The sequence below is a fragment of the Macrotis lagotis genome, chromosome 3 (assembly GCF_037893015.1).
Source record: "Macrotis lagotis isolate mMagLag1 chromosome 3, bilby.v1.9.chrom.fasta, whole genome shotgun sequence".
In the NCBI taxonomy this organism is placed as follows: Eukaryota; Metazoa; Chordata; class Mammalia; order Peramelemorphia; family Peramelidae; genus Macrotis; species Macrotis lagotis.
Genome location: NC_133660.1, coordinates 243,545,814 through 243,572,318, shown reverse-complemented (window position 1 = coordinate 243,572,318; position 26,505 = coordinate 243,545,814). Strand labels below are relative to the sequence as shown.

The 26,505-nt window shown below is 35.8% G+C and overlaps 1 pseudogene; it reads right to left on the bottom strand.

The window, feature by feature from the left end:
* Positions 1–12,785: 12,785 nt before the first annotated feature.
* LOC141516508 (peptidyl-prolyl cis-trans isomerase FKBP1A pseudogene) lies at positions 12,786–13,082 on the bottom strand (annotated as a pseudogene).
* Between the last annotated feature and the right edge of the window lie 13,423 nt (positions 13,083–26,505).

Genomic DNA, 26,505 nt, shown 5'->3' with positions numbered 1-26,505 from the left:
ATTTTCACTTATGGTGGCATAGTTAAAGATTGAGGAAACAAGATCTGAGCAAATCAATTTATTAGCAGGCTAGCAAGTTGCACAAAACTTTGGATCAAATGCCCATCAATGTGCAAAAGGACAGCACATAACAGATAGCAAAGAACAAGTGTGTTTCTTATTTTCATTGGCCAAAGCATAATGAAATTGGAGGGTACTAACCAAAAGTTGGACCATTATTTCCACTATCATTTTGCAATTAGTACTTTCTGATTGCCCTGAAATCATATGATCAAAACTTAAGTCACAAAATGGATACTGTTTATAAAAAGGAATTGGTTGGGCTCCTTCTGTTTTCTGCAATACAATGCAACTTATATAAGGTTCATTGTATATTCAAGATTGGTATTTTGACCATCATCAGACTATTAGGAATCCATTTTGAGCAGGGTTTATTATAACAAGTAATACAATGACTAACACAAAACTAATAGAAAAATTATGTGACTTAGGATGATTATAAGAGTCAATTTGATTATGAAGCCAATACATGTCCTCCTGTTACCTAGGAGAATAGATAAGAACATATGAAGAGGGTTATTTGACTCTTTTTCAGGCAATTGGGTGTCTGCTAAAATTTGTTGAATTTTGTGGAGTCTTGTCATAATTTCAGTTTCATAATTGATTGATTAATGGAGGGACAACAAAATTGATTGACAATGTGTAGACCCCTACCTGTAAATCAGATATAAAGCTAACTCCAGATACTTTTGCATGACAATCTAAAAAAAAAGGAATCTACTTCATTTTGAAGGGATTTGGTAGTCTCACTTGTGTACTGGATCAACTTCTCAGTCTCAAGGGAGAGATTTCTAGCAGCTTTCTCTAAGGAATTAGAAACCATGGAAAATTTCTTTTGGAACTTTTGTCTTTTACTAGGTTTCTCATATATTTAGTCCCATTTTCTCATTTTTTTCACTTTTGCACTATACTTTAGTGGGATGTTTCCCCACTAGTCCTATAGAATTATTGGAAACTGATATACAGGAAGAAATAAATAATAAATAAACAAATAAACAAACAAATAAATTAATGAATGAGTAAATAAGTAACTAAACAAATAAACAAGCAAATAAGTAAGAAAATAAATAAATTAAAAAATGATGAATAAATAAACAAATAAATGAATGGATGAATGAATAAACAAACAACAAACAAACTCTACATGCCCCAAACTAGATTAGGGGTAGAGTAGTATAATCTACTTCCACCCAATAAAAAACAGACCAGGAAGCCCAAACCACTATGTAAAATTTGAAGGTAGGGTTGGTTTCAAATTTTTTGTCATAAGTAGTAAAACTAGACCATTATAAAATTTGCAAAATTAATATACTTTGTTGTAAATGAATGATCTTACACAAATAAATTATCCCCTGGTTACAAAAGAAAGATTTTTCTGTATGTCTAAAAGTCCTCAAATTCCTAAGGCACAGTACATACTTGCACCCCAGGGAGCACCAAGCACAACTTGGAAGATCAGCAAGGAGGCTGCTGCCTGAGCAAGCACACAGCCCAGGCCCACAGGATAGCCACAGCACTCAGCTCAGCCGTGGCAGCCCAGATCCCGGAAAACTGAAGCAGGCCCATGGAGCTGCCTAGTAGGAGCCTCCAGGCAACTGCACCCTGAGTGCTCAGCCCACCGAAGGTAAGGGAATGGAGGGAGATTGCCAAGGTCTGTCCTCTGTCCCTGGAACAGGACTCTGGGGCTTTGACCACATTCGGATCCTGATCAAAGTCTAGCCCCCCCCAAATAGATCAGGGACCCCTCTCACAGTCCCAGGGCAGAGGGGTGTACTTCTGGTCATTCACAGACCAGAGGAGCAGTCAAAGCCTCACACACTGAAGTCCTTGTGGGGGTGTGTCCCAATAATACTTAAAAGCTCAGGAAGCACCCCCAAACCAGACACAGACTGGGGAAATGAATAAACAAGAAAAAAAGGAAATTGACCATAGACAATTACTTTGGTCCCATGGAGGTCCAAAATACTCAATCTGAAGATGAGCAAGTCCAAGCTTCTGCATCTAAAGACTCCAAGAAATATAGAAGTTGGGCTTAGGATATGACAGAGCTCACAAAAGATATTGAAAATCAAGTAAGAGAGATAGAAGAAAAATTGGGAAAAGAAATGAGAGAGTTGCAGGAAAAACATGAAAACAAAGTAATTAGCTTAGTCAAGGAGATCCAAAAAAATACTGAAAAAAATAACATTAAAACCTAGCTTAGGTCAAATGGATAAAATGGTTCAAAAAGTTATTGAGGAGAAGAATATTTTAAAAAGCAGAATTGGACAGATGGAAAAAGAGATAAGAAAGCTCTCTGAGGAAAACAAATCCTTCAGATATAGAATGGAGCTAAAGGAAGCTGATGACTTTGTGAGAAATCAATATACAATAGATCAACACCAAAAGAATGAAAAATTAGAAGAAAATGTGAAATATCTCATTGAAAAAAAACTGACATGGAAAACAGAATCAGGAAAGATAATTTAAAAGTTATTGGGCTCCCTGAAAGTCATGATCAGGAAAAGAGCTTTGAACCCATTTTTAAAGAAATCCTACAGGAAAATTGCCTTGATATCCTAGAAGCAGAGGGCAAAAAAGAAATTGAGAGAATCCATCAAGCTCCCCTGGAAAGAGATCCAAAATAATAACTCCCAGGAATATTATAGCCCAGTTCCAGAACTCCCAAATCAAAGAGAAAATATTACAAGCATGGAAAGACACAATTAAAATATTGTGGAGCTGCAGTCAGGATTACACAGGGCTTAGCAGCAACTGCATTAAGGGCTCTTAGGGCTTGAAATATAATATTCTGGAAGGCAAAAGAGCTTGGAATACAACTGAGAATCAACTACCCAGAAAAACTGAACATCCTCTTCCAGGGGAAAAGATGGACTTTCAATGAATGAACCAGGGGAATTTCAAATGTTCCTGTTGAAATGACCAGAGCTGAACAGAAAGTTTGACCTTCAAGTACAGGACTCAGGTGAAGCATAGAGAGGATGGATGAAAAGGTTAAATTATGAGAGACTTAATGATAATGAACTGTGTGTATTCCTTCATGGAAAGATGATACTGATAATACTCATATGAACCTTCTCATTTAATAGAGCAGGTAGAGGGAGGTTTTATAGATGAAGCACAGGAAAGAGCTGAATTTGAAGATAAAAATATAGTGTAAAAGTGGAGTCAATGGGTGAAGGGGAAATGTACTGCAAGAAAGAAAGGAAAGGCAGAATAGGCTAAGATATTTCATGTAAAAGATAATTCATGTAGCTTTTGCAATGGTATGGAAGTGGAGAAGGCGAGGGGGAATGAGGGAACCTTCATTCTCATTGGAAGTGGCTCAGAGAAGAAACAGCATACACACACTCAATAGGGTATAGACATTTAGAAGAAAAAGGAGAGAAGGGGGAACAGAGGGAGGAGAGGGGGATGTGGGTGATAGAGGAGAGGATATTTCACAGGAGAGGATAGTCAGATATAACTTTTTTTGTTTTACTTTTTTGCAAGAAGCTGGAACTGTGTGATCTGTCTGGGCCACGGGGTCGGGTAATTTCTGGGTCTCTGGAGTGGGATGTAGGCTTGGGGCCTCCTATCCCAGGGCCAGTGCTCTGTCGGCTGTGCCACTCAGCTGTCCCACAGCATGTTTTTGAAGAGGGACAGAGTGAAAGGAGAGAAAAAATATAATATATGGTAGTGGGGAGGAATGGACAGAAGGAATTACAATCAGCAACAGCAACTGTAGAAAAATATGGAATTAACTTCTATGATGGACTTAAGATAAAGAATGGAATCCACCTGAGACAGAGCTGATGGTATCAGAAAACAGACTGAAACACATATTTTCTCTTTTGTTTACTTTATTTCTCATGAGGTTTTATACTTTTGAGGGGGAGGGGGTATTATGTTTACTCTTAAGAATATTTTAGTAATGTGTAAATAAAGGAAAAAATAAAAGAGAGAGTGTTAGCAGGGATCAGCAAATGCAATAATCAGCAGACTCTTCTATTTACAGTAATGAAGAGGGACTGAAATACAGGCTAAGAACAGGATACAGAGAAGCAAAAAAACCAACAGACTGAAAATGGCAGCGGAGCAGAGGATAATGGGGATAGTTCATAGGTAGCAATGTCTCAACACCCAGTAATAAAGAAGCAGGGCCCAGTAACAAAAGGACCAAAGAATCTGATGATTCTGCATTAGAACTTGATGCCAACAATGCCACTGTGGTCAAAGATACAGTCATGGATAGTGCTAGTGAAATTGAATTGGTTTTCAGGCTCCTCCCACTCTATAAAAGGCAGCTTGGTGGTGTAATGGATGGAGCAATGGTCTTGGAGGCAGGAGGACCAGAGTTCCAATCCAAGTGGTTCTTACTAGCTGTGTGACCTTGAGCTAGTTACTTAATCCTGATTGCCTTGCATCCAGGGCCATCTCCAGTCATCCTGATCCATATCTGGCCACTGAATCCAGATGGCTCTGGAGGAGAAAGTAAGGCTTGTGACTTAGCACAGACCCTTCACTCAAATTCAATTCATGTGCTTGTCATGGCATCATCTCCCTGATGTCATGGTCTTCTTTGAGAAAGAAGGACAAACATTATTATTTCCTCCAATATCATGCTGATCAAAGTATTCCTCTGATCAATACACCTTAAGTTACAGAATTGAAGAGGGATTGAAGATACAGGTTTTGAACAGGGTTCAATGAGGCAAAAAAACAACAACACTGGGAGAGAAGGGGCTCCCTCTTACCATCAGGATCAAATACACAGTCCTTTCTCTGGCACCACCAGCCCACCAGGATCTAATCATCTTCCATCTTTTCAGTTGTGCAGGATTTGACTTTGTCCACCCTCACATATTAATGCAGCTACAGGTACCTAAGTGCTCCTCCTTATTGCACATTCCATCCTTGGAAATTCTGTTCCTCAACTCACCATGAATCATGTATGGAACTCTATACCTTTTCTTCTTTTCCTCATTCCAACATCACTTGTGGTGAGTTATTAATAGCTGGTGTCCACTCCCATAGTCAGAGGAATTCACATATTGAATTCTCCCTGGATCATTTCCTGTATTAGAAAGGCTTTCCATAGGAAGAAAAATGACCAAAAATCTTGTCCATCCCCAGACAGAACCAATGGAAATGTGATGATGACCAGTGCATGCTTCTTTAATGACTTGCAGGTGTATTGGAAGGCATGATCACCTAGGAACTGAAGACCCATTGGTAAAAATTTTTCCTGTTCCTGTGAGGGCCAGAACCTGATGTCAGACATCCAGAATCTCTAGGATATGCTTACCAGTCCTTCAAAACTACTTCTGTCCTCTTTTCTAAACTCTACCTTTCTTGTCCATCTCCCCTCAGACCCTCAGTCCCTGGATGTCTTCCTTTCTGGCATGTAAATTAAGAAGACTAACATGGCATACCTTTACTTCATGCTGACAATTATCTGGCTGAATCTTTCTTCCAATGATCCTGTTCCCACAGCATGTCTTCCCCTCTCTGCCCTTTCCCTAGATTATTTTCTTTTGTTGATCTTTGATCCTCTTCCTTTCTTTTTGTTCTCAATTGGTATTTTATTTTATTTTTTCCAGCTACATGTCATGAAAGTTTTTCAACATTCATTCATATGCATATGCATATTTTAAGTTACATAATTTCCTTCCACCCTCCCTTCTCACTCCCCTCCCCTCAAAAGCAAACAGTCAGGTAAACATTGTACATGCACATTTGTGTTAAACATGTTTGCAGATTATTCATTTTCAGTATGAGGAATTAGGATTAAGGGAATAGAAAGAAAAACCTTGAGATAGGAAAGAAATAAATGAGAGAAATTTTTTAAAAAGTGAATGTAGTGTTCATTCAGATTCTGAAGAGTTTGGATTTTTTTGTTTTGTTTTGTTTTGTTTTTCTCCCTCTGGATGTGGATAGAATTCTAATAGATCTAATAGATCCTCATCCTTTCTTAGGGTGGATAATGATTAGCTTCACTTGCACTTTATTTTTAATGCAGTTAAAAATTGTCTTCTTAGAGACAGATGAACTCTTCTATTGCCTTTGGAGTTTTTTGCTTCTCATGTAGCAGCTTGTGAATTACTTCATCATCATCACCAAACCGATCCTGATGTTTTATGAATGAGTAAATGTGATGCTGGACACCATATCTTTGAGAGCTGCCTCTTCTACTCCATTGCTAACTGTTCTCATTCGCTTTATCTCTAGGATAGCAAAAACTGTTCACCCATGGACTCTAATCTGTTGCATTTGAGTCTTCTGAAGTTGTTTTTTCTTGCGGCTGCAGCTTTTGCTGAATGCAAACGTTTAGTTTGGTGATTTTCTGATCAGTGTAGCACTCTGCACCACATAACATCTTTTTTCCCTCTTGTATCCTACTGTCGATTGAATTCCAGTTCTTGCTGCAAGAATGCATCCATCACATTTTGTTGTGTTTAGATCAGTGGAGATGTTGGCCATGAGAAGGTCATGACCTTCTAGTAGTAAATGATCATTGCTGTTCATGTTTCTGATTCTGTTGCTTTCAAGGACTCCTTGCCATGTCTCTTTGATTTCTATAATATTAAAGTCATACTGAATTTAAAGTTTGTTCTCTTTTGATCCATTGATGGTGAGTGTCTCCAGGTCTTCACAGAAATTTTCTTTGACCTCATCTGGGTTTGTCATTGTGGAAGCAAGCCCATTGATAATGGTGGCATGGCTCTTTCTTGCAAGTAGCAGTTGCATTGTTATGAGCCTGCCACTCACTCCTCTTGGTAGGCATACAAATTTGTTAACTAGATTAGATCTGATCACAAATCCTAACCAGCTTCATTGGATTACTCGTTACAATGGACATTCCAGAAAAACTGTGTTCAGCTCCATTTTCAATAATCTGGCCTACATATTCCAATTTTATTTTGCTGCTATTTGGATGTGTTACCTACTGAGTTCTCTCCCATTCAAGTCTACTTGGTTTTGTGCTATGAGTGTGTACACTTTCCATGTACTCACGGTGAATGGAATCTTCTTTTTAAACATTTTTTTAACTTTTTTTTTAACCATACGGTGGGATCCCAACCTGCAAGGAGGCTTGGGTTTGATGAAGCAGATAATTTTTAGTGTATTTTTTCTCCAATCTGGAAGTGAGCAATATGGTTCTTTAAAAAAAAAGCTGCTGAATGGGGTGGCTAGGTGGTGCAGTGGATAGAGCACTGGCCCTGGAGTCAGGAGTACTTGAGTTTCAAATCTGGCCTTAGACACTTAATAATTACCAAGCTGTGTGGCCTTGGACAAGCCACTTAACCCCATTTGCCTTGCAAAAACTTATTTTAAAAGCTGCTCAGACCCCCCCCCCCACCAGTGGATTACTGAATCCCACTATTGCTTCCAGTCCAATGAAAAAATGACCTGAATGTCCTGTACTGTCTTTGTGCAGAGTTATGATTACAACTCCCTGTGTATGCCCATCTGCTATTGTCACTCACCTGTCACCACAGGGATTTCAAGGAAGGGAAAATAAAAAAAATAGCTAAATATTATGATAATGAAGTAGTGAAATAGTAAGTTAGTGGATGATGTCTTGATATGTACATGAATTGAATTTAAGTGAGGTCGACTTACACAAAGTCATCAGCCTCACTCTCTTCATTGGAGTCTGGTGACAAGACAAAAGTCTAGACAACTGGCATGGCAGTGAATAACTTTGATGTCTTTAAAGTCTGACCAAGCCCTAAGACTTAGTTCCACAGGATCTGCTTCTATCAACTTCATGGCTCATTGGAATAGATTGCTTTCCTATGACAATTCTTTTGGAGGAAGTCTTGACAGGTTTGAGACATCCCCTAACTTATTAATAGCATTGGGGTCCCTCAGGTACCCTCCAACTAGTTTAGCCCATCTACTGAGATGGTTTTACTAAGATGTGTCCATTATACATGCTACAGATTTCTGGAGCCCCTGTTGGGATTTGGATGGTAAGTAGATACCAAAGGTGGATGAGCAGCCTTGAAAAGGGCACTAGGGATGCTAGTCATTCCTAAATGCTGCACACACTTCACCCTTTTAGGTATCAATTAAACAACAAACATCTAACATGAACTCTCTGTGGGTGAAGAATTGTGCTGATTGATGGAGAAGATATGGTGCAGAAAAGATAGAGTTCTTAATCTCAATGTATTTAGAGCCTAATGGGGGATTGTATACAACACATAGCTAACTCACATGATAAGTAATGTTAATTTGTTTTGTTTTAATTTTTAGAAATAAAATTATTATTTATTTTAAATTTTTAATGAGTCTCAAACTCTCCTTCCCTCTAGTACCTCTCCCACCTGTTGAGAAGACAAGTACTATAACATGAATTATACATGTGAAAACATGCAGAACATATTTCCATCTTGGTCATCTTGCTAAAAAAGCATGACAAAGTAAGAAAATGAGGAAATTATATTATAATTAGTAATTTTGGAGAAAAGAAAAATTGTTCTGTGGTGTCTGAGGTGGAGGAGTAGAATAGCACTAATGAAATTGGGAAAGATTTCCTAAAGAACATGGTCTGGGATTGAACTTTGAAAGATTGGTAGGAGAGAAATAATTGAATATGAGAAGGAAATGAATTCTAGTTATAGAGAATGACTTCCATTTTAAGGAAGAGTAAGAAGCTCTGGAAACACTTTCATTTCATGAAGAATAATAATGGAAATATATAGGTTCTAGTAGCAAGGGAATATCTAATAACAGAGGAAGAAGAATGGATATTTGGTCACTTTCTGATGAGACAGTAATAAACTAGTTATATTTTTTATTTAATGTAATTACAACTAAGTTGTATTGTCTTCTAGGACTTACGTATGGGACATAATGCTGATAAAGTCTTTTGAAATTTTGTAAATATAATGATCAAAATTTAGAGTAGGTAATGGGAATTACCAGTAGCAAGATGTCTACAGTTTGTGGAGAGACATGAACAGCAGGCAAATGAATATGAACTTTATTCAAGAAACAGAAAAGCCACCATATTTACACATAAAAAAGATTATTCTTTCTTATGAAATATGGGTTGGAGAGAGCAAATTTAAAAAAAATCTAAAACAGCAGCCCAGGAAGATTGTAAAAAGTTCTTGGACTAGTATGTTAACAGTGATTATAATGAGAAGAGAGGTAGATGTGAGAAATGTTCAACAGATGGAATTAATAGGACCCGATGAGTGATTAAATGTGAGAGACGTGGGAGAAGAAGCACTAAAGGATAATCCCAGGGTGACCAGGTAGAGGATAAAACAAACAGAAAGATGATGGGCTGGGGCGGCTAGGTGGTACAGTGGATAGAACACTGGCCCTGGAGTCAGGAGGACTTGAGTTCAAATCTGACCTCAGATACTTAATAATTACCTAGCTGTGTGACCTTGGGCAAGTCAATTAACTGCATTGCCTTGCAAAAACTAAAAAAAAAGATATGAGTTGATGGACTTAGGAGAAAGAGAATGAGTTTGGTTTTTGGATATATCAAGATTGAACAGGAACATTCTGGGAAAGATTATCTTGTATGTAGTTGAAGATGCTTTTGTTGTTTCAACATTATAGAACTGAATTTATATTTTCTCAATATTCCCACTGTTAAATACTACAGAAGTTATGAAAAAATGAAAATTGAGAAAAGGTCATTGGTTTTGACAATAAAGGATCTTTGATAACTGGAAAAAGCATATGAAAGAGAAACAGGGGTTGTAAATGAGAGCAAAGTTTTGAAGGAATAGGAAGAAAATAGGATAAAAAGTTAGTTCCTTAGCTTAATTTATCTGTGATAATAGGTCCTCTTTAAATTTTAAGAAAGATGCTGACAAAGTTGAAGAAATTGTGGAGGGTGACTGGAGAAGTCCATATGAATGTCTTTTGGTATTGTCTTGGATCACTGTATTTCTGAGAACACCTATTGCATTCACAGGTGTTCATCAGACAAGATTGCTATCACTACGTACAATGTTTTCCTGCTCTGCTCACTTTAATCTGCATCAAGTCATTTAAGTTGAGGTTTTTCTGAAACCATCCAACTCGTTTTTAAATAGCACAGTAGTATTTCATTACAATCATATACCACAGCTTGTTCAACCATTCCTTAATTGACTGAGTTTTCCCTCAGTTTTCAATATTCTCTTACCATAAAAAAAAATATTTTTGCATACATAAATCCCCTCCCTTTTTTTATTCCCTTGTGGATATAGACATTGCTCAATACAAAAGAAAGTACAATTTTGTAGCCCTTTAGACATAGTTTCAAATTGCTTTCCAAAATGGTTGGATCAGTTCACAACTCCACCAACAGTAAATCAGTGTTCCAATTTTCCCACCTCCCTTCCAACTTTTATCATTTCCCTTTTCTATCATATAAGCCAATATGATAAATGTGTGGTGATATCTCAGAATTGCTTTAATTAACTTTTTCTCTAAAAAATAGTGACATAGAAAATTTTTTTCATGTAACCAGAGATCACTTTCATTTCTTTGTCTGAAAATTGCCCATTCATATCTTGACCATTCCTTACCCATAGATCTGGAATGTAACTTATTTCATGCCTTTACAATTTTCTTATGGTATCACCCATTTATGTAAATCTTGTGCCCATTCTGACTTTATTTTGGTATATGGTATGAGATGCTAATCTATATCTATTTTCCACCAAACTGTTTTCCAGTTTTTCTTGTAGTTTTTGTCAAGTAGTGACTTTTTATACCCCAAATCTTAGGTCTTTGAATTCTTCAAATACTAAATTACTGTGATTGTTTACTACCTAAATTATTACGTACCTAAACTATTCCATGATCCACTACTCTATTTCTTAGACAGTATCAGATTGTTTTTGTGATTACTTTATAATATAGTTTGAAATCTAGGCTACCTTCCTTCACTTTTCTTTTCTTTTTTTTAAGATTTTGTTTATTTTGAGTTTTAAAATTTTTACCCTAATCTTACTTCCCTCCTCCCACCCCACACAGAAGGCAATTTGCTAGTCTTTACATTGTTTCCACAGTATACATTGATCCAAACTGAATGTGATGGGTGGTACAGTTGATAGAGCACTGGTCCTGGAGTCAGGAGTACCTGAGTTCAAATCCAGCCTCAGACACTTAATAATTACCTAGCTATGTGTTACCTTCCTTCACTTTACTTTCATTGATCCCCTTGATATTTTTGACCTTTGTTCTTCCAGATTATTTTATTATTATTTTTTCTAGCTCTCTAAAATAACTTTTGCTAGTTTGACTTCTATGGTACTAAATAAATAAACTAATTTATGTAGAATTGTCATTTTCAGTATATGGGCTTGGCTTACCCATAAACAATTGATATTTTTCTAATTGTTTAGTAATTTTATTTGTGTAAAAAGTATTTTGTAGTGGTGTTTATATAGTTATTGCATTTGTCTTGGCAGGTAGACTCCCAAGTATTTTATATTTTCTATAGTTATTTTAAATGGAATTTTTCTATCTATCTCTCTCTGTCAAACTTTGTTGGTAACATAGAAATGCTGATGATTTGTGTGATTTATTTTGTTTCCTATAAGTTGTTGATTTTATTTCTTTCTTTTAAAGTCAGCATAAAACATTTTATTGCAATAATAAAACTTGAAACTCTTATGTGGAAGAATGGGTGGTGGCAGTTACTCATCAAATCACTACACAGGACAGCAAAAGGGAGGTGTCAGTGGTAGAGTGGTAAAAGCAGGGGGAGGGATAGATATTAGTAGTATGGGGAGCTGTCAAAAACAGGAGATGTTGAAGTTGTGAGGAACAGCATCAGTTTTGCTTTTGTTTTTTTGTAAAGAACAGGCAATGATTTTCTGTGACAGTGACTGGGCTTTCATTGTGTTGAAAATTTCTACAAACAGCATCTTCAATTTAACAATTAATTCAAGTTTTTTGGAATTTAGGTATTTTAGGTATTTTTAATGATTGAAAAAAGTCCTCCAATCCATTAGAAAACCATATGATGGAAAAATAAGTCAGGCATCAATAAAGGAGATTTATATTGATCTGAGTTGTCCTGTGGAAAAGACAAGTGGCAATGTCCAACACTGAATTGAAAATATCTGTTTTCAAAAGGCAGAGGTTAAGAAAGGGAGTGGGGGAAGGAGAATTGATTGTTTGAAATAGCTTCTCCCTCCCCACCTTCATTTTTGGACAGGGTGAGTAACATACTACCAGGAAATCACTCAACATGGAGAATATGTCAGCTCTCAAAGTCCCTCAGTGTTCTATACCTTTACAAGCAGCAGCAGCAGCAGCAGCAGCAGCAAAAAAATTAATACATAGATAAATTTCATCCAAAAAATAAAAGGGACAAAGATTTTCTTTCTTCAAATAATTCATATTCTAAGTTAACTCATCTGTGTGCTGTTAACACTTGATCGTATATTTAATCTTAAATCTATTCCCCCCAAATTTCCATTTTAATCTAGACCACAAAAACAAGATGATGAATGACTTGACAGGTTGAGTTTTGCAATGTATAGTTTAGAGAAAACATATATACAAGGAGGAAGAGTTGAAAATAAAGCCCAATGATAGCATTCAATTGGGGTAAATGTCATACAGTGAATGCAATGGAATATCATGTAAAAGCTCCATACAAATTATATTCTTCATCTTGAAATTGTGATCCTGGACTCTCCATGTGTCTAATTCAAGAAACGGGGACTAAGGAATCAAATCATTTCTGTCATTCCTATTTTATAAGTACCACTTCAAAAGATGAGAATAGCATTTGGTGGAATGATGCCTGGGTGACCAGTGGAACCATAAGCATAGATTGGAGAGATGGTCATTTTTTTTCTCTCTGGCCCATGCTCTTCTGCTCAACTCATTCTCAACCTCGAATAACCTCCTGTTTGTCCATTACAAGCTTGAAGGGCTTATTTTTGTCATGGGAGGAATCAAACTTTCCTTTTCAAGTATCTCCAATAGAACACCATACAACTCTGACCTCTCTTGGGGAAGATACACCCAGTTCCAGGGTAGCTGGTCCCTACCTAAACTCCCATCCTCACTGGCCTTAGGCAAGTTGAGAGTCACTGCTCCATGGGGCAGGCACAAGAAGAGTGAAGAAGGAGTCGGGCAGATCTAACTATGGATGTTGCCTCACATGGTGCTCTGTGTGGGCAGAGGAACAAACTCAAGTTGTTAATTACTTCAACTAATCTTTAAGTTGATTCTCTAGATTTCTCTAGAGTGATTATTTTTGCTTCTTTACTTCCTGTCATAATTCCTTCAATTCCTTCTTGCTCTTCTCTTATATACTAGTATTTCTAATAGCAATATTGAATAATAGTGGTGATAATGGGCATCCTTGTTCATTCTTGATCTTTTTGTGAAGACTTTTACTTTATCCCCATTATTTTATTTAAGTAAAGCTTCATTTATTCCTATGTTCTCTAATTTTTGTTAAAAGAAATGAGCATTGTAGTTTGTCAAAGACTTTTCCTATATCTATTCAGATTATTGAAGTGGGCAGTTATGCTAATAGTTTTATTAATTTTGAGCCAGCTATACATTTCTGGTATAAATCCCACCTGGTCATAATGTAGGATCCTAGTGATAAATTGTAATCTCCTTTCTAGTATTTTATTTAAAATTTGCATCATTATTCAATAAGGAAATTGATCTAAAGTTGTCTTTTTGTTTTTCCTCTTCCTGATTTAGGTAGGACTCTACCTAAATTTGGTAGGATTTTTTCTTCATTTATTTTTCCAAATTCTTATGAAAGTAAGGTTCAAATATTCCCCCAATATCCCCATCTTCCATCTAATAATTCTTTATAGTTCTTCTATTTGAGATAATTTACCACATTCTATCTCTCCCTTTCCACTTTTCCCAGTGCAATCCTCTTTCTCCCCCTTAATTTTGTTTTTTAGATATCACCCCATCAATGTCAACCAACATCTCCAACTTCTGTCTAGTATACTCCTTTTAATTTTCCTAATAGTGATAACTATCATAAGAGCTACAAGTTATCATCTTCCTATGTAGGAATATAAACAGTTTAATCTTAATAAATTCTTTATCTTTTATTTTTCTTATTACTTTTTTATGCTTCTCTTGAATCTTGTATTTGAAAATCAAATTTTCTGTTCATCTTTGGTCTTTTCATTAAGAATGCTTGAAAGTTCTCTGTTTCATTAGCTATCAACTCCCCTCCCCTAAAGGATTATATTCAGTTTCAGTGGATAGGTGATTCTTTGCCCTCCAGAATCTCTAATTCCTAGCCTCTCCAATTCTTTAATGTAGAAGCTATTAAATTTTGTGCAGTTCTGAATGTGGATCCATGATACTTGAACTGTTTCTTTCTGACGGTATTTTTTCCTCTGCTTGGGAACACTGGAATTTAGCTATCATATTTCTAAGAGTTTTCATTTGGGGGTCTCTTTTATTAGATGATTGGTGGATTCTTTCATTTTTCAATTTATCTTCTGATTCTAAGATATCAGGACAGTTTCCTTTGACAATTTCTTGAAATATGATGATAAAGTTCTTTTTTAAAAAAAAAAATCATAGCCACCATAAACAGGGCTGCTATGAATATTTTTGTGCAAGTGATGTTTTTCCCCCTTTTTATGACCTCTTCAGGGTATAGACCCAGTAGTGGTATTGCTGGATCAAAGAGTATGCACATTTTTATTGCCCTTTGGGCATAGTTCCAAATTGCTCTCCAGAAAGGTTGGATGAGTTCACAGTTCCACCAACAATTTATTAGAGTCCCAGATTTCCCACATCCCTTCCAACATTGATCATTGTCCTTTCTGGTCATATTGGCCAATCTGAGAGGTGTGAGGTGGTACCTCAGAGATGCTTTAATTTGCATTTCTCTAATCAGTAATGATTTAGAGTAATTTTTCATATGACTATGGATCATTTTAATTTTCTCATCTGTAAATTACCTCTGCATATCCTTTGACTGTTTATCAATTAGAGAATGGCTTGTTTTTTATAAATTTGACTCAATCCTCTATATAAGAAATGTGCCCATCTTGACTCCTCAGCACCTTATCTCTTCTTGCTCCCAGTAGAATTTGCCTCAGTTGCCTGAGACACCAGCCTAGCCAAGGCTCTGACAACCATGAAACAAAGAAAGCGATTGGTCTTCCCAGGGGCAGACAAGCATCCCTGACAAGTTACATCCAGAATATAATCTGAAAATGGAATGTTTCCTTGATGAAACCAAGTTGTTAGCTTTTGAGCATGTACTACCTTTCTCTTTAAACTTAGGATGTATCTGAGTCCCACTTTTATCTTTGGCCAGGATAAGTCCACTTCTTGGTGCAGACTGACTCCTTAAATAAGAGCATTCTGGGTCTATTCAGTATCTAGCATATTGCTCCAAGAAGCTGTAGCATATGCAGCAGCCACACTCCAGTAAAACCATCTTGAAAGAGAGGCTAAAAATAGGTTGAAGGTAACTTTCAGGTCTCAAATTTGTTGGTGAGTTGAGGACATGTTTGCCCCAAGCATATGAGACTATCTATTGGAAGAATAAATGAAGGAGAATATTTTTTTCCAATGACCATAAAAACAACTGAAGTAAGTATTGTGGAGCCCTTAGATCTTGGTTAGACAATCAAAGATACCAATGCCATCCACTACATCTTGGGCCATAACCCTGCCATCTTGACTTTTTGTCTTGCAACTGAATTTCAATGATGCTGGAAGAGATGGAAAGACAAACAACTTTGCAAGCCCTTCATCATTTAAATACATTTCACACCTGAATCAAGACATGACCCCATGATGTCCAACTATTCCTTTTTGAAAAGGAAGGATGAACAATAGCATGTGTTCCATTAGATCTGAGTTCCTTGAGGTCTCAGACTATTTTTTTTACTTCTTTTGGTGTTTGTTCCAGCTCTTTGCACTGTACTCAGCTTATATAGTAGGCTTAATATATACTTATGGATATTGAAGTAGGTTATGTGGTTATATGGAAAAATATGAAGTGAAACATGCCTTCAAAGAATTTACATTGAACTCAATCAATGAACAATTTACCATGTTCTAGGTCCTGCATTAGGAATATAATTTTTTTAATGAAACAATTGATCAAACATCACTATTCTTTGTTATAGAACATTGCATATTATTATTATCAGAGTCAGATTGTAAACTATTTAAGTGCAGGCCCTTGGTTCTTACTCTTCTCCCTAGCTTACTCTAAGAATAGGTACTCAACAACTATCAATTGAACTGGATAGTCCTGGGTAGCTTTGGTGAGAATAAATAGGAAGTAATTCTTTTCCTCCTCTCCAAAGACTCATTCTCTAGTCTTTCTGGTATTTACTCAAATCATTTCTAAGGATTTTCTTTGTGTATCTTGGCAATTTTCTCATTTTGAAATGAGAAGCTAAATTATTACTGGGTTTTATTTTCTCCTTTTCTTTAAACATTACTATAGGTATCAATCTTTCATATCTGCACTAGGAGAGAGGGTGGGGCTTAGATAATGATTGCTTGAGAAACCCTTTGAGATTTTTTGATGAAAGGCACTAATAAAATACAATTAAAAATAATAATGTTAATTATTAGTTAGGATTGGCCTCTGTAAAATCATTGGATTCCCCCCTCCCCCCGGCAAATTCTGAATTCTTGTGCCCAAATGCACATATCCAAGTTCTCCCTGAGCTCATTAGACAAACGCAATTTGGGAGTATTTGAAGCTCTCTTTGAAGCATATTTAAATAGTCTTGTTTGTGATCCTCATTTCTCTTGTGTGTGTTTGCATGCTTGTGCACTACTAGTCCACTTCTGCAACTGGTTCATTCTATACATCATGTAATGGAAAGAACACTGAGCTAGCAATCAGAAGAACCAGGTCCTAGTTCTGCTTCTTTCACTGAGTGGGTGACTGTGTAAGTCTCTTCAGTATGTAGGATATTCCCTCCACGTAAATGAGAACACACACACACACTCAACACACTGTACTGAAACCTTACTCTAGAACACCTGTGTAACAGTATCTAATTTGCATGAGAGTTTTACCTTAGATCTCATTTGAGAGGTCAGTGGATGGGGGAGAGGTGAAGGATGAGTTAGACTAGGAGTTAGATAATGATTTCTAATCTAAGCTTACTTGCCATTAACTGGTAGTATATTAGTGGGCAATATATGGTTGGGCAAGGCACTTCCTCTTTTTAAGTTTCAGTTTGCTCCCTTGTATAAGGGAAGTTGGTTAGATGCTCTCCAAGATTTCTACCAACTCTTAAGACTCTGCTATCCTTCTGCCTTCCCAATATGCTTTAGAATAGGAGCCTGGCTAGTGGGAGCTACCTCCTCAGAAAATATTTATCCTACTCTATGTGTTGTCAAATATATATATATATATATATATATATATATATATATATATATATATACATATACATATACATATATATATAAATGTATTTATAGAAAATTCTAGAACTAGAAAAATTCTAGAACTCAGAGTTAATTGGAATGTGAAATGATGGAATGAGTATTGAATTTGGATTCAGTGGACCTGGGATCAAATACTGTCTGTTACTTACTACTATGTGATCTTGATAAGTCATTGTACTCTCTTGGCTTCAAGTTTTTCACATGTAAATTAAGGAAATTAAGTTAAATAACATTTAAAATTTTCTCTAGCCCTGAGTCTATGATTCTGTGACTTAAAAAAGTTATATGGATAACTTTAGTTTTTATCATCACAATAATTATAGCCATTCTTCATTTGGTTTCCTATTCCCTTTTTCCCTCATCAGTGAGCCTTCCTTTGCAACAAAGAAAAACAAGTGAAACTACCTGACTACCCCTGTTATTCTGTATATTCAGCATTCCACTCCCTTAGTCTTGTCAACTCTACAACTCAAGGAGATAGCATTTCTTCATCTCTTCTCCAAGGGTAATATTAGCAATACAATTAAATAAAATTCAACTTTCCTTCATATTAATTTCATTTATATTATCATAATCATTGTATATATTATTTTTCTGGTTCTATTTCCTTCATTTTGTAATAGTTTATACAAATCTTCCTGTACTTCTTAGAATCCCTAACATTTGTCATTTCTTATGGTTCAACAATAAATTAGGTATCTAAGAACATATGCATGAGAAAAAAACATATGTAACAAAATAAGAACATATGAGTGAGGACTTTAAAGATACAAAGAATGGGGGGTTAGGTGGCGCAGTGGACAGAGCACCGGCCCTGGAATCAGGAGTGCCTGAGTTCAAATATGACCTCAGACACTTACTAATTACCTAACTGTGTGGCCTTGGGCAAGCCACTTAACCCTACCTTGCAAGAACCTAAAAAAATGCAAAGAAGATCATAACTTCAGTCTTTCAACTTAAATCTAAGATAGCTCAGTCTTATATCTCAGATTGTTCTTTGCAATAAAACCACCCACAGAAGCAATGTGGTTCTTGCAGGCTAAGGAAGAACTTTCTCATTGATAATATAGCTTATTAAATCAGTACATTATTGATTCTAGACACTCCTAGTCTGAGGCAATAGAGCAGAAATGGGGAGCATCCAGTCTGGAGGCTGAAATTATTTGGTATCATGTTGCCACAGCAATCATAAGCAGGACTCAAAATTCACTAAATCTAGATTTTTAGGGGTGAATGAATCAAATGTTTGACTATATATATATATATATATGTACATATATATGTATGTATATATATCAGACTAATTTTGAAGTTGATAATTTTGTATGGTTAGCGAATGATGTTATAAATATCCAAATGGTCCTTTGCAGGAAAAAAAAAAAAACATTCCCCACTCTTCCATAGAAGCTGACAGCCTTTACCCAGTCATGTCTCGTGTGCCTCTCCCATTTTCCCTATTGTTCTGACTACTCAATATGAGAATTATGAGAATTATGCTTCCAATACTCCATTTCAACCCTTTCTTGTGATTTTTGAGGATCATTTTATTTTTGGCTCTTGACTAAGAGGTCTTCCCAAGAAGTAGGGGAAGAAGTTAATAGGTCATTTTATTCCCATATGGGAAGAAAACTGTTAAGCAGTAAAACATCATAGAATAACTACAATTAGTTGAAGGGCTAATATTCAAGCTTCAGTGAGCTCTTTCTAAAAGGGCTACTTTCTTTCACCTTCCCTGAGTACAATCCCATCAATCAATACTACCTGGGCTCTCTTTTCCTGTTGCTTTCTCTCTGTGTGGGCATCTCCTCCCTTCTCAGCCAGTCTGCTGCTGCCTGTTCACATCATTACTCCATTGCCTGGTAAAAAGGAGGGTTTAGAGATCTTACTGAAGAAAAAAGAAACAATCAGGAGGTAGTAGCCCTATTAAATATAGGTTTGTCTACAAGGTCATGGACTCATGGGTGGCTCTCAAGAACCCAAAGAGTCATCCTTATACCTCTAAATCAATAAGAAGAAAGGAAATAAAACCTTTATTAAGCACAAGGAACTGTTCTAAATGCTTTTCCAGTATTATTTGATTTTTATCATTTTCATAAAGAAAAACCTTGGAAGATGGAATTATACCCATTTAAGAGAGACGAACAAACTGAGGAGATAGAGGTAAAGTGATTTGCCCAACATCACACAGCTAAATTCTGAAGTCAGATTTCAATTCAGATCTTCCTGATGTCATACCTAGCACTCTAGCCACTGTTCTACCTAGTTACATTTCTAAGGAAAGTTCTAAGAAAGGATGAGGAATATATCTTTGGCATATCCATAGAGTTCAGGTTCAGCATTTAATTGAAAGTGGTATATCAGAAATAATAAGAGGTCTACCTGCTTCCATTCTCTAGTGAGGAAGTGAGGACCTGATTTATAAGGCATTCTTTTTTTGTTTTGCAAGGCAAACGGGGTTAAGTGGCTTGCCCAAGGCCACACAGCTAGGTAATTATCAAGTGTCTGAGACCGGATTTGAACCCAGGTACTCCTGACTCCAGGGCCGGTGCTTTATCCACTACGCCACCTAGCCGCCCCCACTATATTCTTATTATACAGAAAAATCTTCCATCTACTCACATGGAAGGTTAAAGTCAGTTGAAGCAAAATTTTTCTTCTCTTTGTCACTCAAAAGAATTCATATACTCAACAAATATCAACTAATTGCCTATTCTGTAACAAGGACTAACTAAACATTCCCTACCCTAATATTGTACTTGACATGGATGGCACTGGGGAAAATGTATACTAATAAGCAAATTCAATGTAACATTCTTTAAGAATGCCTTATAAACAGGGTGGGCAGCTAGGTGGCACAGTGGATAGAGCACCGGCCCTGGAGTCAGGAGTACCTGGGTTCAAATCCGGCCTCAGACACTTAATAATTACCTAGCTGTGTGGCCTTGGGCAAGCCACTTAACCCCGTTTGCCTTGCAAAAACATTAAAAAAAAAGAATATAGTTAATAAATCTAGTAGTCTTTAAGGAAAAAGACTATCTTCAATAGAGAGGGAGGGAAAATATCCTTTTTATCAATATTTAATTTTTCCAATTACATGTTATGAAAGTTTTTTTAACATTCATTCACTTGCGTATTTATAAGTTACACAATTTTCTTCCACCCTCCCTTCCCATCCTCCTCCTCTCAGCTGCAGTCAAGTGAATTTTGTACATTTGTGTTTAACATGTTTACATATTAGTCATTATGCATATGAAGAATTAGAACTAAGGAAAAAAGACAGAAAACCATGGAATAGGGAGGAAAAACATGAGAAATTTTTACAAAATGAACATTTGTTCATTCAGATTTTGTGCTTTTTTTAGGGGGCGTTGTATGCTGAGTCCCAATTCTGGACTCCCTCAATCTTCCCTAGGTGAATGTTGGAGGGGCAGGAGACAAGGATAACAAGGGATACAAGTACTGCATCAAGATCTCCAAGTGCTCCATGTATTCATCAAAACACCAATGCCTAAATACCTTTCCAGTCTCTAATCCACTCCCACTCCCATGGCACTTACTAAGATAAGATTCTGGTGTTCAAGGACACCAGGTGAAGATAATTCACAATGTTCCAATATACAATGGTTCCCAACAGTTGTGGTTTTTTTCCTATCTGAATGTGGATAACATTGTCCATAACAGGTCTCCCAGAGTTGTTCTAGCTCTCTGAACTGCTGAGAGGAGCTGCATCCATCAGGGTGGATCAACTCCCAATGTTGTTAATGTGTATAATGTTCTCTTGGTTCTGCTCCCTTAGCTCAGCATCAGATCATGTAAATCTTTCCATGCTTCTCTAGAGTCTGATCATTCATAGTTTCTTATAGAACAATAATAATCCATTTCATTCATATAAAATAACTTGTTTAAACATTCCCCAATTGTTGGGCATCCCCTCAGTTTCCAATTCTTTGCCATTATAAAATGAGCTAATACAAATATTTTGGAACATGTGAGAATTTTCCCTGGAAAAAATATTCTTTTATGTTATAAGGGAAATTATATTTACAAGCATGCATAGCATTTCTGAGGATTTCTTCAGTATTGAAGGCAATGGATTGGAAGTCAGGAAGTTTGGTTCATATTTTGGAAAATGTATTCATAATTCTTTTTTAGGAACCATCAGTCCCTTTTCTTTTAGGGTTTAAATTTTATCTGAACTAAAAATGGAGATGGAAACTGATGTACAATATTCCAAATATCTTTGGGGAAATAAAGGCAAACCCAGGTGAAGAGATCCCAAGGTGAGGTTGATGACATGGTAAGGAAAAAAAAGGCAATGTCTTTTCTCTCACTAGTAATTTCCTCATCAAACAAAAGAGATTCTCAATTGCCTCCTAGAAACTGGAGTAACCAGGATGATTAATTCTGTTCAGAGGGCATCATATACAAAATCTTGAGTCATCAGCCTTGGAAATTTTCATGTTGACTATAGGATAGAATGATAGAACCTTAGCATTGATATCACCTCTTCTAACTGGCCAACCAGTGTAGGAATCCCTTCCACAGCACCCTTGATTGGTGTTAGGCAACCTCTCCATAAGTTTTTTTTTTAATGACAGAGAATCTCTTACCTCAAATCACTCCCTCTAGAAGCACAGGCTGCTAGAAAATTCTTTCTTATGTTATGCCAGATATATATCTTGATCCTAAGAGTTACAGTGGGTCCTCTTTCCCCCCTCTTAAACTAAAAGAAACATTTATTTCTTTCTGCCCTATGTAACTATCCCTCAAACCTTGGAAGACAATCAGGTCACTACCCAAATTTTCTGTTCTCTCAGTCAAATTTACCAAGTTCCTTCAACTTTTCCTCTTTTGAGATGGTTTCATATAAGGAATGTGAAGATAGTGACATTTTAGGTAAAATAAACCAGGAAAAACATTTGCTGGGAAGACAGAGATTAGAGGTGGTTTTAAATAACTTTAGTTGACACAGTCAGAAGATCTGAATTTGAAGAAAAAAACTTAACATAAAGTCGCATATTCTCAGCTTCTGTTTCCTTATCTGTAAAATCAAGATAAAATAACACCTACTTCACAAGGTCGTAGAGAGGATGAGATATATGTGGAGTGCTGGCAAACCATGCCATGCTAGTTAATATTATTTGGCTTTCCTCATAGTTCATCTAGACCGATTCCCTCATTCTATAGCAGGCATTCTTTGTTTTTCAATTTAATTTTTTTTATTTATTTGTTTTTCCAATAATATGCAATGGCAGTTTTCACCAATCATTTTTTGTAAGATTTTGAGCTTTACATTTTTCTCACTCCCTCCTCCTCCTGACAGAAAGCAATCTAATATGGACTCTAAATGTATAACCATGCTAAATATAGATCCATATTGATCATGTTGTGAAAGAAGAATCAAATCCAAACAGAAGAAAATAACATTAGAGAGAAAAACTGACATATGAGACAACTTTTAAAAATTGAAGATAGTAAGCTTTGGTCTGTATGTAAATTTCACAGCTCCTTCTCTGAATATGGATGGTATTTTCCATCACAAGTCTTATAGAATTGTCTTTCATTATTGTACTATTGAAAGGAATAAGTCTATCATAGTTGATCATCACCCCTATGGTGTTATTAGTGTATATAATGTTCTTTTGATTATGTAGCAGGCATTCTTAATCATTTTTGTGTGACATGGACCTCTTAGGCAAGGCAGTAAAACCTATGATCCCTTTCCTGAATAATAATTTTAATAATATTATTAATTATTATTAATATTAAATATAATACAAAATTTAAAAACATAGACTTACAAAGGAAATCAACTATGTTGAAATATTGATTTCAAAATAGATATTAAGCAAATTCATGGACTCCAAATTAAGTTTTCCTTTGATAGTGAGTTAATTATAAATTGATTATTTGATTATAAAATGTTTTGCAAATATTATACCATTTTCTCCCTGGAAGTTGGGGCTACTATTATACCCATTTTGTAGATGAATAAACTGAAGCAAACAGAGATTAAATGACTTACCCATGATCATGTGTAAGAAACAGTCAAGATTCAAACTCAGCATTCATTCACATAAAAAGACATACAAATATCTCCTTATAATCTATAAGCTTCTAGTCTTTTTCATTCATTCTTTATAACAGATGTTAGTGTGTTTATGTGAAAGTTTATATTCATATAGAAATTGAAAGCTAAGTCAGTGTAAAGGATATCTAGTTGGAAGGGCTGGAGTACCTGAATTCAAATCTGGTTTCAGACACTTAATAATTACCTAGCTGTATGGCCTTGGGCAAGCCACTTAACCCCATTGGTCTTGCAAAAAAAAAACACCCTAAAAAAAAAAGAAAGAAAATAGTCTTGGGGACAGACTGGATTTGCTGTCTAAGAAATAATTAAGAAACATCACCAGAAGATTGGGCAATAACAATGAATTTTCTGTTCATAAAAAAAAGAAAAACACAATATGTCTATTAGTCTCATAGGACCCCTTTCTCTCTACAGAGAACAATTGAAGAAAATGGTTAGAGGGGTAGGCTGGCAGAGGTCTCCAAGAACCACATAGTTTTTTATGCTTTCTAAAAAAAAAAATCTTAATTTCTAAGGGTGATGTTTTTTACTAATGATAAAAAAGTTGATAGTAAAGAATTGAAGTTTGATGTCTATATTATTACATTTTCACTATAAATGAAACCAACAGATGTATATAAGTTGCAGAAAAATGAAACAATAAGCATTTATTAACAAAATACTAATCTCTGCCCAGCTGTGCTAAGGTATTGGAATACAAAGAAAACTGTGAAACAGACAAAAGTTCTAGTGGAAGACCCAAATTGCAGCACATAGCCATATGTAAAATAAAAGATAATCTTGGCAGGGGGAGAGCTAACAGTTGCAGAGACCAGGAAAGACATTACTCAGAAGTGGGTTTTTAAACTGAATTTTGATGTCAACCAAGGATTTGATGAGGTAGAGGATGAGGAGCAAGTGCAGTCTAAGAAAGGTGAAGAAATAAGGAGATTCAGAGGTAAGTGCATTCCAGTATATGGGGAATGCTCAATGGAACTGTGTGCAGATGGAAGATGAAGTCTCACCATGAGGAATAGCAAAAATGTCATTTTTGACTGAAAAGTAGACTCTGGAGGAGTATAATGTGTAATAAACCTAGAAAGGTACGAGGAGATTATTTTGTGAAGAATTTTAAATACCAAGTTTATATTTGATCTGAGAAGTATTAGGGAGTCACTGAAGTTTATTTTTTAGGGAGAGGGTGATAAGATTTATGCTGTATGAAAACTTCATGCTTTTAATGACAGTGATAACAAAAAGGATTGGTATTGGTAGAGGACTGAGGCCAAGAGAACAAAGGAAGATATGGTCATACCAGAATTGATGAAGGGGTGGTAGCAGGGTGAGCAGAGCAAATGAAGGGAGAGACATAGGAGAGATAGTGTAAAGAGGTAGAAGTAGTGAAATCTGACAGTTGAATGACTATATGAAATAACAGAGTTGTTTGAAAGTTTTTTTCAGTCAAGTGATTATAGTTAGCAGAACTAGTTTCATCATGTGTCCAAAGGCACACAAAGGAAACAAGAAAATATTTTCTGGGAAGTCTGCAATGCTATCAAGAAAGTAAGTAAAGAGGCCACTATGAAGATAAAGGAAGCATATATTCAAGTGTGTATGTACAACACACACACACACACACACACACACACACACACACACACACACACACACACACACATATATATATATGTTTCTATGTGAATAAAAGCTTGTACATAAACACACTAACATCTGCTATAGAGAATGAATGAAAAAGACCAGAAGCTTTTATATTATAATGAAATATTTGTGTATCTTTGATGAAGTGGTCTATTGTAAATGAATGCTGGGTTTGAACCTTTACTACTTACATGTGATCATAGGTAAGTCATGTAACTTTTGTTTCAATTTGCTCATCTGTAAAATGGGCATAATAGTAGCATCAACTTCCAGGTTTACTGTGATGAGAAAATGGTACAATATTTATAAAATATTTCATAAATTTTAAAATACTATACAAATGCAAACTATTTTTTATTGTTCCTATTGCTAATATGGGGACTTTTTTGATTGATATTTCTATAAGTAGTTAGATCATTGGCATAGGTAAAAATAAATATTAAATTTGAAAGAAGGATGAAGATGAAAAGACCTGTTGACAAAAAATGGGAAATAGATAAACAAATTTATTCTCATCACAATTTATTTTTTTTTTTTGTTTTTGCAAGGCAATGGGGTTAAGTGACTTGCCCAAGATCACACAGCTAGGCAATTGTTAAGCATCTGAGACTGGATTTAAACATCACAATTTCTTTTTTTTTTTTTAGATTTTTAAAGGCAGTGAGGTTAAGTGGCTTGCCCAAGGCCATACAGCTAGGTAATTATTAAGTGTCTGAGGTCAGATTTGAACCCAGGTACTCCTGACTCCAAGGCTGGTGCTCTATCCACTGCGCCACCTAGCCACCCCTAAACATCACAATTTCTAAGGGAAATTGAATTGATGTAAAGTAGGAACCAGAAGGAGAAGATCTAAACTTGCCTTCTCCCCACTCTTAGCTTGCAAATCTTTGAGTTTCTCTCTAAGAAGCAAAGCAATGTGGCCAAGAGCTATACTGCTTTAGAACACAAATGCATTTCCAAACATAGAAAAAAAGAGACAAACATTATGGTCATTATTAGAGAAAAGTAGCAGAGGGAAAAATAATCTTCAGAAAATTCAAATGGGCCAGATTATCATAAAAACATTTATAGAAGAAATTAGAAAAATTAAAATATGCAAAATAGATTAGAATTGTTAATATTTTAATGGTTATTTGACCATAGGATCTTAGACCTAAAACTCAAAGGAAACTTAAAAATCATGCAGTCCAACCACACCATTTTACAGATGATGGAATAATGAACAAATAAATAAAAGAAAAATCACTTATTACGTGCTTATTATGTGTAAAGTTTGGTATTAAACTGAATTCAAGTGACGTCAAATAGTGATGTCAAGAAAGTCATATGGT